General features: G+C 45.6%; 1 pseudogene; it reads right to left on the bottom strand.

Moving 5' to 3' along the window:
* Nucleotides 1-7,111: 7,111 nt before the first annotated feature.
* On the bottom strand, nt 7,112-12,450 carry LOC121486680 (annotated as a pseudogene).
* Nucleotides 12,451-13,101: the final 651 nt, after the last annotated feature.

Raw genomic sequence — 13,101 nt, 5'->3', positions numbered from 1 at the left:
AAATAAATAAATATTAATAAATATTACATAAAAGATTTAATTTAGATACAGTACTTTGGGGAGGGGTCATAGTGACATAGTGCTAGAAAACATACTCCCTAGATGCCATAAGAAGAGGGAAGATAGGGTAATTTACTTCCTTTTTTGGAAAAAGTAAAGCTCTTCTTTGCAGGGTAACTATGACCAACCTATGAAACTCTTTTGTAGGCATCAAAGAAATGGAGTCTGTGAGTGACTGATCAAAACTCATGGGCTAACAGACGGACGCTAATCTAGGAGCCCTATATAAGCACTTAGCCATATGAGTTGCTGTCAGTATCAGAGCCAAATAACAGATGGAAATGGGGGAGAAAGTAGACCCAGCAAACTCTAGGATGAAGTTTGTCTTCATCATGTAGCGTTAAGTACTAAACAAGATGTTCTCTAGTTAGTAGAGTTGTTTTCCTAAATGCTCTTATGTTACTGCTTAAGCAGCCCCTGCCTTTGTTCAGGCCCACAAAAAAAGAAAAAGAAAAAAAAAATTCTTTTGAGGATCAAGATGGTGATTGCTTCTGAGGCCAGTTAAGTGGAAGGGGAAAGTTCCTTTGCAAACCGAGCTTGGAAACTTGGAATTTAAGGCTTTTGTATCTAATGGGATGCAAGTCATTTTAAGGAATCTAGGTGACTTTTTGTGATAGGAAAAGGAGGAAGGAGGAGGGAGGTTGCAGAGGTCAAAGGATAAATGAGATATTCCCCCAGAAAGCTGTTGTAAGGGAAGTTCTTTAAATTTAGGGCTGTTTTCATTTGAGATCATTTGCAGTGTTAAGTGCTTAATCAATCTGAAAGCACTATCATAGTAGCAGCTAGCAATAATGCTTTTATTCTTTTCTGGCTGTTTCTCAGACTCGTATTGAATGACAAGTTCAAAGTTTATGAGTGCCAGCAAGACAAACTTAGACTTTTCTCTTGTATACTGTGAAAGCTTTATGTTGTCCTCTTTGCCACCTAAGACAGAAGTACAAGTACAGGTACAAGGAACTGAATATCCGATTTATGAATTACCAGAGGGTTCTTCTTCCTTCTCGAATTTTCTGCCCTCTTTTTTCACCGTTTCCCTGCTTACTTAAACTTATGATTTCTGTGGCATTTTCAATCTAGACTGCTGGTTTTGATGTTTGGCTGTATCTTCAGAGCATGACTCTACCATTATTTGGATTAATTTCTAAGCAGTTATGTGTAACTCCCCTTATGTAACATGGCAAGCACAATAACAATATTACCTTTTATTATTATCTGTTATGGTCTAGAGATACTTGTTCCAACATCATAACATTGTTGTGACTGAAATTAGACAAACCTTGTAAATTAGACCATCACAGTGACCAGCACAGTACATGTTCTAAAGTAACTGGGCACAGAGTGCTTAAACCCTGTTAGGTGTGCCTTATGTCATAGGCTTGGGTTCTCCAGTGAAACATTTACCTATCAAGGCTGAGGAGATTTTTCCTTTAGTTTGTTGCCTATGGCTTTGTGCCTGGTACTCGAGGAGTGAAGAGCTAAACTACATAGTATTACTAGTCTCAGCCAGCACTTATGGTAATTTTAATACATACCTGAAGAGTTTATAAAGAGAGACGAAAGGCCCAGAGTTTAGAGTCAAATAGACTTGGTCCAGCCAATCCCAAATCTTTCATATACCAGCTGTGTGATCTTAGGCAAATTACTTAATATCTGTTTTAAGGTCCCTTATTTGTGAGTTGAGTATACTATTCCAAGCTCATAGTGTTGCTGTGAGGCTGAAATTAGAGGGTCCTAATGAAATGCTCTTTTTTTTTTTTTTTTGAAATGCTCTTTATAGTGACTGGCACATTATTATCCTAGAGTATCTATTAGTAATAGTTGCATAATTTGCCATTTTCCTCTAGAGAATTATGTGGCCAAGCTTAGGAAGAACTTATTCTCTGAAGAATATTCATTTACAGTTTGAATGACACCTACCAAAATCAGATTCTCTACTGGTGCTCCCTGCTGCAGCATTCAATTCTAGGTATTCAGTGAATGCTTGATTTAAAAAATGTATAAATATATGAATAATATGCACATAGATATTGCATTTATGTAGCATTGACTCTGTGTGAAACATTTGTCCCAAGTACTGAAAAATATTAATTCACTTTATTTTTATATTGATTTCCATGAAGTAGTACTATTATTATCATCCTCATTTTACAGGTAAAGAAATGGAGTCAGGGAGAGATTAAGTAACTTTTCAGGATCTCAGAGCTAGTACATGGTGAAGGTGGGATTTGTGCTCTGATTCACGACACTGTGCTACCTCTAAGTGTTGCAGCCCTGACTCAGAGTATCTCACTGGAAAAAGGCAGGTGAGGTCACATATATTTCTTTACATTCTTCCTTTTCTTCTAAATCTGGAAATCAAACAACCAAATAATTTGTAAAGTCCCTTCCTCTTCCCTTCTCCTCCATTCTCTTCCCACCTCCTCCATTCCCTCTCTTAGGCCATTCCATTATGGAAGTCCCATTATGGGCCTCTGCTGTCACACTCTGGACACAGTATAATTCAACATGACACATGGTGAGCAAAGATGTGTAGAAATACCTGAAACTATTAGAGCCAAACAGCTTTCTGTTAAAGTTTTTTACTGCCGCATAAATATTCTCCTAGCTGGCTGGAGTCTCTGAGGTATAAATACTCCATTAGAGAATATATCCATGGCGGCAGCATGGCCCTCTGGGTCTTGTCCAAGAGCCCAAGAAAAAGCAAGGGTCTGGTGACATCTAATTTCATTGTATTTAAACAGCTTTCTCCAGTTTCCAGCATACAGAGACATTATTAACAAGATCCGTTTGGCTTATTTCTTCCTTAGAAGAAATCTCAAGACCCCTGTGGACAGATGTAAGGATCAATTAGACAACTGTATTTATTGAGTGCTTACTATGTGTCCAGCTCTCTGGCAGGTACTATGGTAGAAACAGGTAAGCATTAAAATACTACATCCCATTGTTATTGAATATTCAGATATTTTCCTATGAGCTCTCTAAAGTGTAATCTGGATTTGAACGAGGTGAGGGCTCTCTTTCATCCTAAACAGCACATTCATCTTCCATGAAGACTCCTGAAAAAAATATTTATTATAATTTATTTTCATTTGACTGTTTTGCTTTCTAGAATAAGAAACCTTATCTTCAAAATGCAGACAAAAAAAAAAAAAAAAAGGCTGTCTTGACTGTCTCTTCTTTCACAGTATTTTCTGAAGAGGCCAAGCTTGTCCCTGACCACTCCAGGTGGCAGACAACACCATAGTCCTGATTACTTAGGAATTAATATTTTCTTAGGAGGGAGGCTGGATGTCAAGAGTGGTGAGGCTCAGCAAGAATGTATCATCAACTGGTCCACATATTTGACAGATTCATTCATCCTTGTTCTTGTTCTGCCCCTGGCTATGCCACTCCAGAAACATGGGAATAAGAGTGGCAGCATGCAAGCTGGCCACTGTATGCGGGCAAATGAGGCATACCCTCCAGTCCTGCATAAATATGAGAAGGGCATGCTTCCGTCCTCTCTGATCCACAGATCAGAAAATTAAGGTCAGTATCTCTTTGGCCTATACAACATCTTAGTGAGATGAAGGAGAAAGGAGGCAGTCAGCCTTATCACCATTTCACAAGCCAGAGAATAGAGACCTAGGGAGGCCACACCTGCAGAGGGAAAGATGAAATGAAGCCTCTCTCCACTGAGGTTCCACATGCTTTCCATTTGACTGGGCTTCCCCAAACTTGGCTAATCATCAGCATCACCTAGGGGCAGGGGATAAATATGTGATTCCAAGCTTCATCTGTCCCTCAGAGACTCTGATTAAGTAAGTCTGGGTACCAGGAATCCATATTTTTAACAAGCGTCGTACATGATTCTAAAGACTAGCATTGCGTGAAACTACTGCCTGATGTTTTCCTAATTATTATGGGATAGGAAAGAAAAGTCTCTGGTTGACAAACAGCAGAACTACACACGTATTACCCTGTTACATGGGATTCAGTTGCGTCTTATGCAAAAGACATCTCTTGAAGTGAACAGCTTTTGAGAGGAAATGGCCAACCCAGTTCCAAGCAGCTGACAAAGGCCCTGCCAATGTGTGATCAGAGGAATGAAATGTGGGGCTTTCATCCACCAAATGTTTATTTTGGTCATAGAAGTGCCATGCTATTTTGCTTGTCACTTACGCTCTCTGGGCTGTTTCATGAGGTTCTGAAGTCTTGGGAGTACGTCAGTGTGAAAGGGATGCCAAATTCATCACATAAGGGGATATCCTTTAATTATGGAATTATGGAATGTCTTGTCCTGGTCTCGTGGGGATTTGGTCTGTGGTTTTTTTTTTCAGGATGTTTTGTGGAAACAGCACACAGATATCAGGACTGGCATGAAGTCTTGCCCCCATTCTGATGTTAGATCATTTAAGGAGGGATTTGCTAGATTTTATTTTAGTGAGTGGGCAAGTCACTGATCAAAGGACAAGAATTCTCAGAAATTAATCTGAATAAACTTCTTTTCTGAGATCTTTCATCTTTTTCAGTAAATTGCCAACTAAACATCATCAAGGAATAGGGATAGGATAACTAAAACACACACATAATTACTACTCATATCATTTTTTCCTCAAACTCACAACAGCCCAGCCTTGTTAGTAGAAATCAAATAAAGTAGCTTAATTTTTTTTTCTCTTTATGTACCTTTTCTATCTTCCTGAATAGTTAATTCATTAAAAAAAAAAAGTATTTCTTTAACTGGAATGGGGGTCAGTGGAATTTTATTATCTACTTGGAAATATGGAAGAATTCAGTTATATTTATGCAGTAGCTTCTACAGAAGATTCCAACATCCAGATGCACATATTGACTTATTTGATCATCCCAGTAACAGCCTGGAAAACCAGAATTTCCAGATGCATATAAAACTGCAATGATATGCCTAAGTAAAGAAAGATTCAGACACTTGGTTAATTTGGTTCTGCTGTGCATATGTGCAGACATGGCCAGGATTTTGCAAAATGTTTAAAATGAAGTACCTAAGAGAGAGAGTATTAGTTCTTTGCCTGTAGATATGTAATGGAAAGTCCTGCAGGTGTGTGGCTTGATCACTTTCCAGTAAGCATGTAGGAGCCCCAGAAGCTGGATGCTCCCCTTAAATGGCTAGCTCCATGCTTAGGTAGTGGTGACAATGACATGGGCTGAGGCTTTGCCCTGTCTTGCCCACGTGAATTAGGAAGAAAATATCTGTAGTACTGGGGTGAATTCAGCTCTGTAATTTTTTTGCTTTACTCCTGATGCCAAAGGTCAAGTGATTTCCCTCCCAGCTTGCCTCATGGTTCTTTAAAAATGAATTGTTGCCAATTGCATGGTTTTCACTGTCTCAGACGAGTTTTCATGACTAGACGAGTTTTCATGACTAGCCCTCATTGGTTGATAATAGTTTGGTTAACAGTTTACCTTCTAAACCTTGTTGGCCCCTACCCCAAATTCCTCTTAATTCAAATTCCGCCAAACTGTGGCTTTAAATGAGTGATGCCTTCTTTTTTTTTTTTTTTTTAAGATTTTATTTATTTATTCATGAGAGACATAGAGAGAGGCAGAGACACAGGCAGAGGGAGAAGCAGGCTCCCCTTAAGGAGCCCAGTGTGGGACTTGATCCTGGATCCTGGGATCACGCCTTGAGCCGAAGGCAGATGCTCAACCACTGAGCCACCCAGGAGTCTCAAGTGATGCCTTCCTTACTGATTTTTTACTATCAGAAGATCCTAACTGTTGAATTTAAACAGCCAGTTAATACATTTGAAGGAAATTTGGAAGGTGGAACTAAATTTTGTTTAATAATGCTACAGCATTGGACTTAGGAGCATATAAAATTTGAAAAAACATCATACTAATAGGATTGGCAGTATAAAATAATTGGAAGACTTTATACCAAACATTTGTGGAGACTTACTCTTTTGAGGTACTTCTCATTAGGCCTGCAGTTTTTAAAAAATAAAATTTATTTACATACTACAGTATATACTATAATTACATACATACAAATATATACTATAAATACATACATACAAATATATACTACAAGTATATTTTTACTGTTCCTCTTTCATTGTCAAAGCCAGCACAATTTCTTGTGAACTCTAGTTTCATATTTTCACGATGCCTTTCTACATCTGTTGTGCCCAAGATCGCCAATCCGAGAAACCTCCAAGGAGCCGACACCGATGCAATCACACGAGGGTTTATTTACAAGCTTGAGCCTGGGTCCAAGTGTACCTGACACAGCGGAGCAGGGACTTGGACCCCGAGACTAAGAGGTGTAGCAGCTTTATAGGAGCCAGTGGCCCATGGGATACACAGAAAGTTGCACAGTCATGTTGGTCCACACGCATGTAGTGTGGTGTAATTGTAGTGTAATTGTAATTAGTAAAGTGTAAAATTTACACTTTGAATTACATCTTACCCTATAGTATCCATTTGAGCTGGCCTATTGGTCAGAATTGGCGCGCAGTTTTGGTGGGCACAAGGCGGGGTTACATTGTTATGAGCTGATTTCCCATTAGGGTGTGCCCAGCGGCTTGACTAGGGTGGGGCAGCGCCTTAAGAAATAAGCAGGTCATGTGGGGGTCATACAGGAGGTGGCGGGTGTAGCACAAAATGGAATCAGTCCTGCTCTGCTTGTCCAGGGGTAGGGGATTTTTGTTAAATTTCCTGGGTCCCACGTTCCCCCCTTTTTCAGAGGATCCTATGCAGGACCCAATCATGGGTCCAAGTTGCTCTTAGAGTGAGCCAGGGGGAATGATTAAACCAGGATTCTAACCAACCTTGTTGCTGTTTTCGCTCCCATTTATATTCCAGCGAAGAAGCAACATTCTACGTTTAAGGCAGCACATAACCCCCCCCACACACCCTTTGTTGTAAGAAGACTAAGTCTAATCCCCTTCTATTTTGAAGGACAACCTCAGACTAGGGAGTCTTGGAGGTGCGAAATAAGTGAGAATAGCGTAGTTTTAGCTTTAGGGGGTTGTCCTTGTCCGGTTGGCTTTTCCATTCTGGAACAAAGTTCTTGAGAATGGTGTGTGGGTCAGCTGGCCTGGGTGTAGTGGACCCAGGGAGTAATCCTGTCCACCTTGAGAGTGGTGGGAGTGGTCAGGATCACGGTGTAATGTCCCTTCCAGTGAGGTTGAAGTGTCACCTGGCCGATATCGATGGAGGTCTGGGGGTGGCCCAGTCTCATAGAGGGCCCTCAGCTTAGGCCACACCTGCTCATGGGTTCGTTGTAACATTTGGAGGGAGAAAAGAAGTTGGTGATCATCAAATTCAGCAAGCACCTCAGGTTTTAAATTGGGGATAACAGGTGGAGGAAGACTGAACATGATCTCGTAGGGAGTCAGTCCCATCTTATATGGGGAGTTCCTCACCCTGTATAGGGCGAAGGGGAGGAGAGTCACCCAGTCCCCGCCAGTCTCCAGGGCTGATTTAGTTAAGGTCTCCTTTAATGTTCTGTTCATCCTCTCTACCTGTCCTGAGCTCTGGGGCCTATATGCACAATGTAATTTCCAATCTGCCCCAAGTACTAGTGCCACTCCCCGTTTACCTTAGAGACGAATCCTGGGCCGTTGTCTGACCCAATCTTAACAGGAAAACCATACCTCAGTAAGATGTTTTCCAGCAGTTTCTTGGTCCGGTCTGTGCCGTTTCATGTTTGGTGGGAAATGCCTCTGTCCATCTTGAAAAAGTATCTACAAACACTAGTAAATACCTGTATCCCGTATTTTCCAGGTTTTACCTCAGTGAAGTCCACTTTCCAGTAGGCTCCTGGGCGGTCCCCTCGGAGCCGGGTGCCCGGGTTAGATCCATGGGCAGTGGCATTAGTTAACTGGCATGCGTGGCAGCTTGCCACAATCTGCTTGATCTTTGCTCGAGAGTCTTTAATAGTGATCTTTGCATGTCGTATGAGGTCTTCCATCTTCCTCGTTCCCATGTGAGTACTCCGATGTATTCTGGATAGGACTCGCCGTCCTAGTTCCTCTGGCAAGATGATGCTGGAGTCTGCGGCCCTCCACCAGCCATGCAAGCACTGGGTCACAGGCAAGCGTTTGATCCAGTGTAAGTCAGCATCAGTATAGTTGGGGGTGTCGGGCAGGGTTGGTGCCCCCGGATCAGGTCGCGTGGTTGCTAAGACCTGGGTCACCAAAAGGGCCGCCTCCTTTGCTTTTAAATGGGCTCGCCGGTTTCCCCTGGCTACTGGCCTGTCTGCCTTTTGGTGCCCCGGACAGTGGATGAGGGCTAGGGCCTTGGGCAGCCAGAGGGCCCTCAGGAGTTCAAGAATCTCCGTTTTGTTTTTTTTTATTTTTATTTTTTATTTTTTATTTATTATTTTTTTTATTTATGATAGTCACAGAGAGAGAGAGAGGGGCAGAGACACAGGCAGAGGGAGAAGCAGGCTCCATGCACCGGGAGCCTGACGTGGGATTCGATCTCGGGTCTCCAGGATCGTGCCCTGGGCCAAAGGCAGGCACCAAACCGCTGCGCCACCCAGGGATCCCTCCGTTTTGTTTTGAACAGTCTTTCCCTCTGCTCTCAGGAGCCCTCTCTCCCTGTAAAGGGCTCTGTGGATGTGAGCTGTGGCGAGGCGTACCTGCTGTCGGGGTAGATGTTTATTCGTTTACCTTCCCCCATGGTCAGCGCCTTGGCCAGTGCGATCAGTTCTGCCCATTGAGCCGACGTTCAGGCTGCCAGTGGCTCTGCCCAGACGGTCTCCGTTTCTGTGGTTACGGCTGCCCCCGCATATCTGACTCCTTCTCGGACAAAACTGCTGCCGTCCGTGTACCAGGTGACGTCCACATTCGGCAATGGCTGGTCCTGGAGATCAGCTCTGATTCCGTGCACCTGTGCCAAAATTTCTTGACAGTCATGCAGAGGGGGTCCCAGTCTGGGTTAGGGAGTAGCATTGCCGGATTCAGGGTTGTCGGTGGCTTAAATAAAATTCTGGTGGGGTTTAGCAGTAGGCCCTGATAATGGGGTCAGACAGGCATTGCTGATCCAGCGGTCTGGGGGCTGTTTGAGTACCTCTTCAATAGCATGTGGGGTGGTAACATGCAGTTCTTGCCCCATGGCCAGTTTGTCTGCATCCTTGACCATAGTGGCCACCGCAGCAATAATTTTTAAGCATGGGGGCCATCCAGCAGCCACCGTGTCCAGCTTTTTGGAGAGATAGGCTATGGGTCTCTTCCAGGGACCTAAGTACTGGACAAGGACCCCTTTTGCCACCCCGTCTTTCTCATCCACATACAGGTAGAAGGGCTTGGCTAGATCAGGCAACCCAAGAGCCGGGGCAGACAGTAAGGCCTGTTCAAGGTCATTAAAGGCTCTGTTCATGGCCTCTGTCCATTCAAAATTTTGCTGGTGCCTGGTGGCCTCATAGAGGGGTCTGGCCATCTCAGCAAAATCCGGAATCCATAAGCGACAGAACCCTGCTGACCCCAGGAATTCACATACCTGGTGGATGGTTTGCGGCTGTGGGATTCTTAAGACAGTTTCCTTCCGTCCATCTGTCAACCATCTTTGTCCATCCTTTAATTTGTACCCAAGGTAGCTCACCTCTGCTCTGCATATCTGGGCTTTTTTAGCTGAGGTCCGGTATCCTAGGGCCGCTATGGTCTGGAGCAAGTCCCTGGTGCCTCGCAGGCATGTGTCCTGGTCCTCCGCCGCCAACAGGATATTATCTACATATTGTAATAAAGTCAAATGAGGGTGCTCGGAACGGAAGTCACCCAGGTCTTTGTGTAAGGCGTCATCGAAGATGGTCGGTGAATTTTTGAATCCTTGTGGTAGTCGAGTCCAGGTGAGCTGGCCATTGATGCCTTTCTCAGGGTCCGTCTATTCAAAGGCGAAGAGGTCTTGGCTCCTGGGCACTATAGGCAGGCTGAAAAAGGCATCTTTTAAATCTAATACCGTATACCAAGTTTTGTCTGGAGGCAGGGTGGAGAGGAGGGTGTATGGGTTTGGGACCGTAGGGTGCATATCCTCTACTCACCGGTTGACTTCCCTCAAGTCCTGGACTGGCCTGTAATCCTTAGAGTGTGGTTTCGGAACCGGCAGCAAAGGAGTGTTCCATGCCGATTGGCAGGGCCTTAATATGCCCGAGTCCAGTAGTCGCCGTATGTGGGGTGTGATTCCCTTTCGTGCTACTAGAGGCATGGGGTATTGGCGGACCCTGACAGGGTCTGCCCCTGGCTTTCGTTCTATGTATATGGCTGGTCGATGCTGGGCCAGCCCGATTCCCCCAGTTTCTGCCCACGCTAGGGGAAATTCCCGCAGCCAACTGGTCAATGTCAGTCATTGGGGCTGAGGGCATTTGGTGGAGACGATATTCGTCTTCTAAACTCAGGACAAGCACCTGAATCGGGTGACCCTTCTTGTTTAGGAGTTTTGCCCCTTTGGGGTGGAAGCAAATTTGTGCCCCCATCTTGGTGAGCAAATCCCCACCTAACAAAGGGTAGGGACACTCAGGGATGACCATGAAGGAGTGGGATACCCAGCCCGTGCTGAGATCCACAGTTCTTCGGGTAGTCCATGAGTATTGTTTGGTGCCCATGGCCTCTTGCACCCATGAAGTTTAGTTTGCCAATTTCCCTTGGGGTTGTAATAAAACCGAATGTTGTGCCCCAGTGTCCACTAGGAATTCAACAGGTTGCCCCTCCACTTTAAGAGTTACCCTGGGCTCGGGGAGGGGTGCCGAACTCTGACTCCCCTAATTGTCCAGGTCCTCCATTTCCAAGATCTTGGCAGGGCCCTAAGATCTTTTGTTGGGGCAGCTTTTCACCCAGTGGCCCTTTTCTTTGCAAAAAGCACATTGGTTTTTGTTCAGTTTAGGGCACTCCCAAGGGGGACCAGGGCCATCCTCCTTACCTGTCCCTGAAGCCAGCTTTTTGAGGTGCCTCCCGTCTTTCCTGTGGGTCATCCATGGTTGTGGCCAGCAGGATCTTGGCGAGGTTACGGGTCTGCTGGTCACTTAGTTTGGTTTGTTGTTCTTCCGGATTTTCTCTATTATTATAGACTCGTTCTGCCACTATCACTAAGTCCTGCAAGCTCTTCTCTCCCAGTCTCTCTAATCTTTGCAATTTCTTTTTAATGTCTGGAGCGGCCTGGTTAATAAAAGCCATGATAATTGTGGCCTTTGTTTCTGGGGCTTCTGGGTTCGTAGGGGTGTACTGCCTAAAAGCCTCCATGACTCTCTAAGAAGGCTGCTGGACTCTCATCCTTACCCTGTCTTACATCATAGACCTTGGCCAGATTGGTAGGCTTGCACGGCAGCCTGGAGACCTGCCATTAGAGTCTGGCGGTAGACCTGGAGTCTCTCCTTACCTTCAGCTGAGTTGTAGTCCCAGGTGGGGCAGAATAAAAGGAAGGCAGCATTTATGAGGTCTGGGTTTTGAGTCGGCTGTCTGTCCTCTCCCAGGACAGACTTTCGGGCTTCCACCTGAATTCGTTCTCTCTCCTCGGTGGCGAAGAGAACCTGCAAGAGCTGTTGGCAGTCATCCCAAGTAGGCTGGTGGGTAAAGAGAACAGTATCTAAAAGCCCGATTAGATGTCTCGGATTATCAGAGAACTTTGCATTTTGGGTTTTCCAATTATATAAATCACTGGTGGAGAGTGGCTAATATAACATTAGCTGTTTGCCAGTCTCATTGGGGGGCCCATGGTGCGGAGAGGAAGGGCGGTGGAGTCGGCCGGCCCCGCATTCGGAGTTGGGGCCGTCTGGTGGGTCCGACCACGTGTCCCTGCTGCTGGCCCGCACACAGGGACTCCCTTGTCAGGGAGGGGTGGCGCCCCTTCTGCAGCCCCCGGTGTCTCCAATGGAGGGGCGGAAGGGGGAGGGGGTGCCCGGTAGGGTGGCGGGAGGATCAGGTCCTCAGGGGAGGAATCCTGGAAGACCGGATAAAGGGATGCTTGGGGCGTAGAGTCCGTCTCCTTCTCGGCTTTCCTCAGGGCTAGAATCTCGGTGGGTCCTGCTTTGGGCGGTAAAAATGGTTTTAGCCAAGGAGGGGGATTCTCGATCATGTCCTGCCAGATCAGGATGTAGGGCACCTGGTCAGAGTGGCCATCCGGTTTGTCCCTGAAGATCACGGCCTTAACCTGTAAGATAATAGGTAGGTAAAAAGTTCCTTCTCGGGGCCATCCCACGTCAAGGGTTGGCCATTCTGATATGCCATAAATTTGGAATCTCTCTCTCTGTATGTCTATGCTCCGAATATGAGCTCTTTCCCTAACATCCGAGAAGTGGGAGAGCATAAGAGACAGGGGAGTGGTTTCTGTCTCCCCCGTTATGTCCCCAATCCACACCAAGACACAGACAGTAAAGACAATTAACAAGGAAACAACAACACAGACAAATGCAAAAAAAGTTAACAAGGACATAGTAACACAGACAAACGTTCCAGTGCGGCCGCAGAGACAAAACAGAAAGCAACCTGAAGGGCTGACAGTCAGACCTCCTTATAGATGAGGACCCCCGTCCTCCTTACAGATGAGGACCCCTGTCCTCCTACAGATGAGGACCTCCGTCCTCCTACAGATGAGGACCTCTGTCCTCCTACAGATGAGGACCTCAATCCTCCTTACAGATGAGGACTCCTGTCCTCCTACAGATGAGGACCTCCGTCCTCCTTAGAGATGAGGACCCCCCTGTCCTCCTTACAGATGAGGACCTCCGTCCTCCTACAGATGAGGACCCCTGTCCTCCTACAGATGAGGACCTCCATCCTCCTACAGATGAGGACCTCTGTCCTCCTTAGAGATGAGGACCCCCCTGTCCTCCTACAGATGAGGACCTCCGTCCTCCTTAGAGATGAGGACCCCCCTGTCCTCCTTACAGATGAGGACCTCCATCCTCCTTACAGATGAGGACTCCTGTCCTCCTACAGATGAGGACCTCCGTCCTCCAGGCAGGGGCAAGGGACGTCTCCTCAAGACCCCCGGTCAACGACCCGCCAGCGCGCCCGCCTAAGCCAATGCCGACCTAATACAGATTGGAGTTCCTACAGGTTAGAGCTCTCAGAGAATATACGC

The sequence above is a fragment of the Vulpes lagopus genome, chromosome 1, assembly GCF_018345385.1.
Source record: "Vulpes lagopus strain Blue_001 chromosome 1, ASM1834538v1, whole genome shotgun sequence".
Lineage (NCBI taxonomy): Eukaryota > Metazoa > Chordata > Mammalia > Carnivora > Canidae > Vulpes > Vulpes lagopus.
Note: the sequence above shows the minus strand (reverse complement) of the source record. Positions and strands in the feature narration are given on the sequence as shown.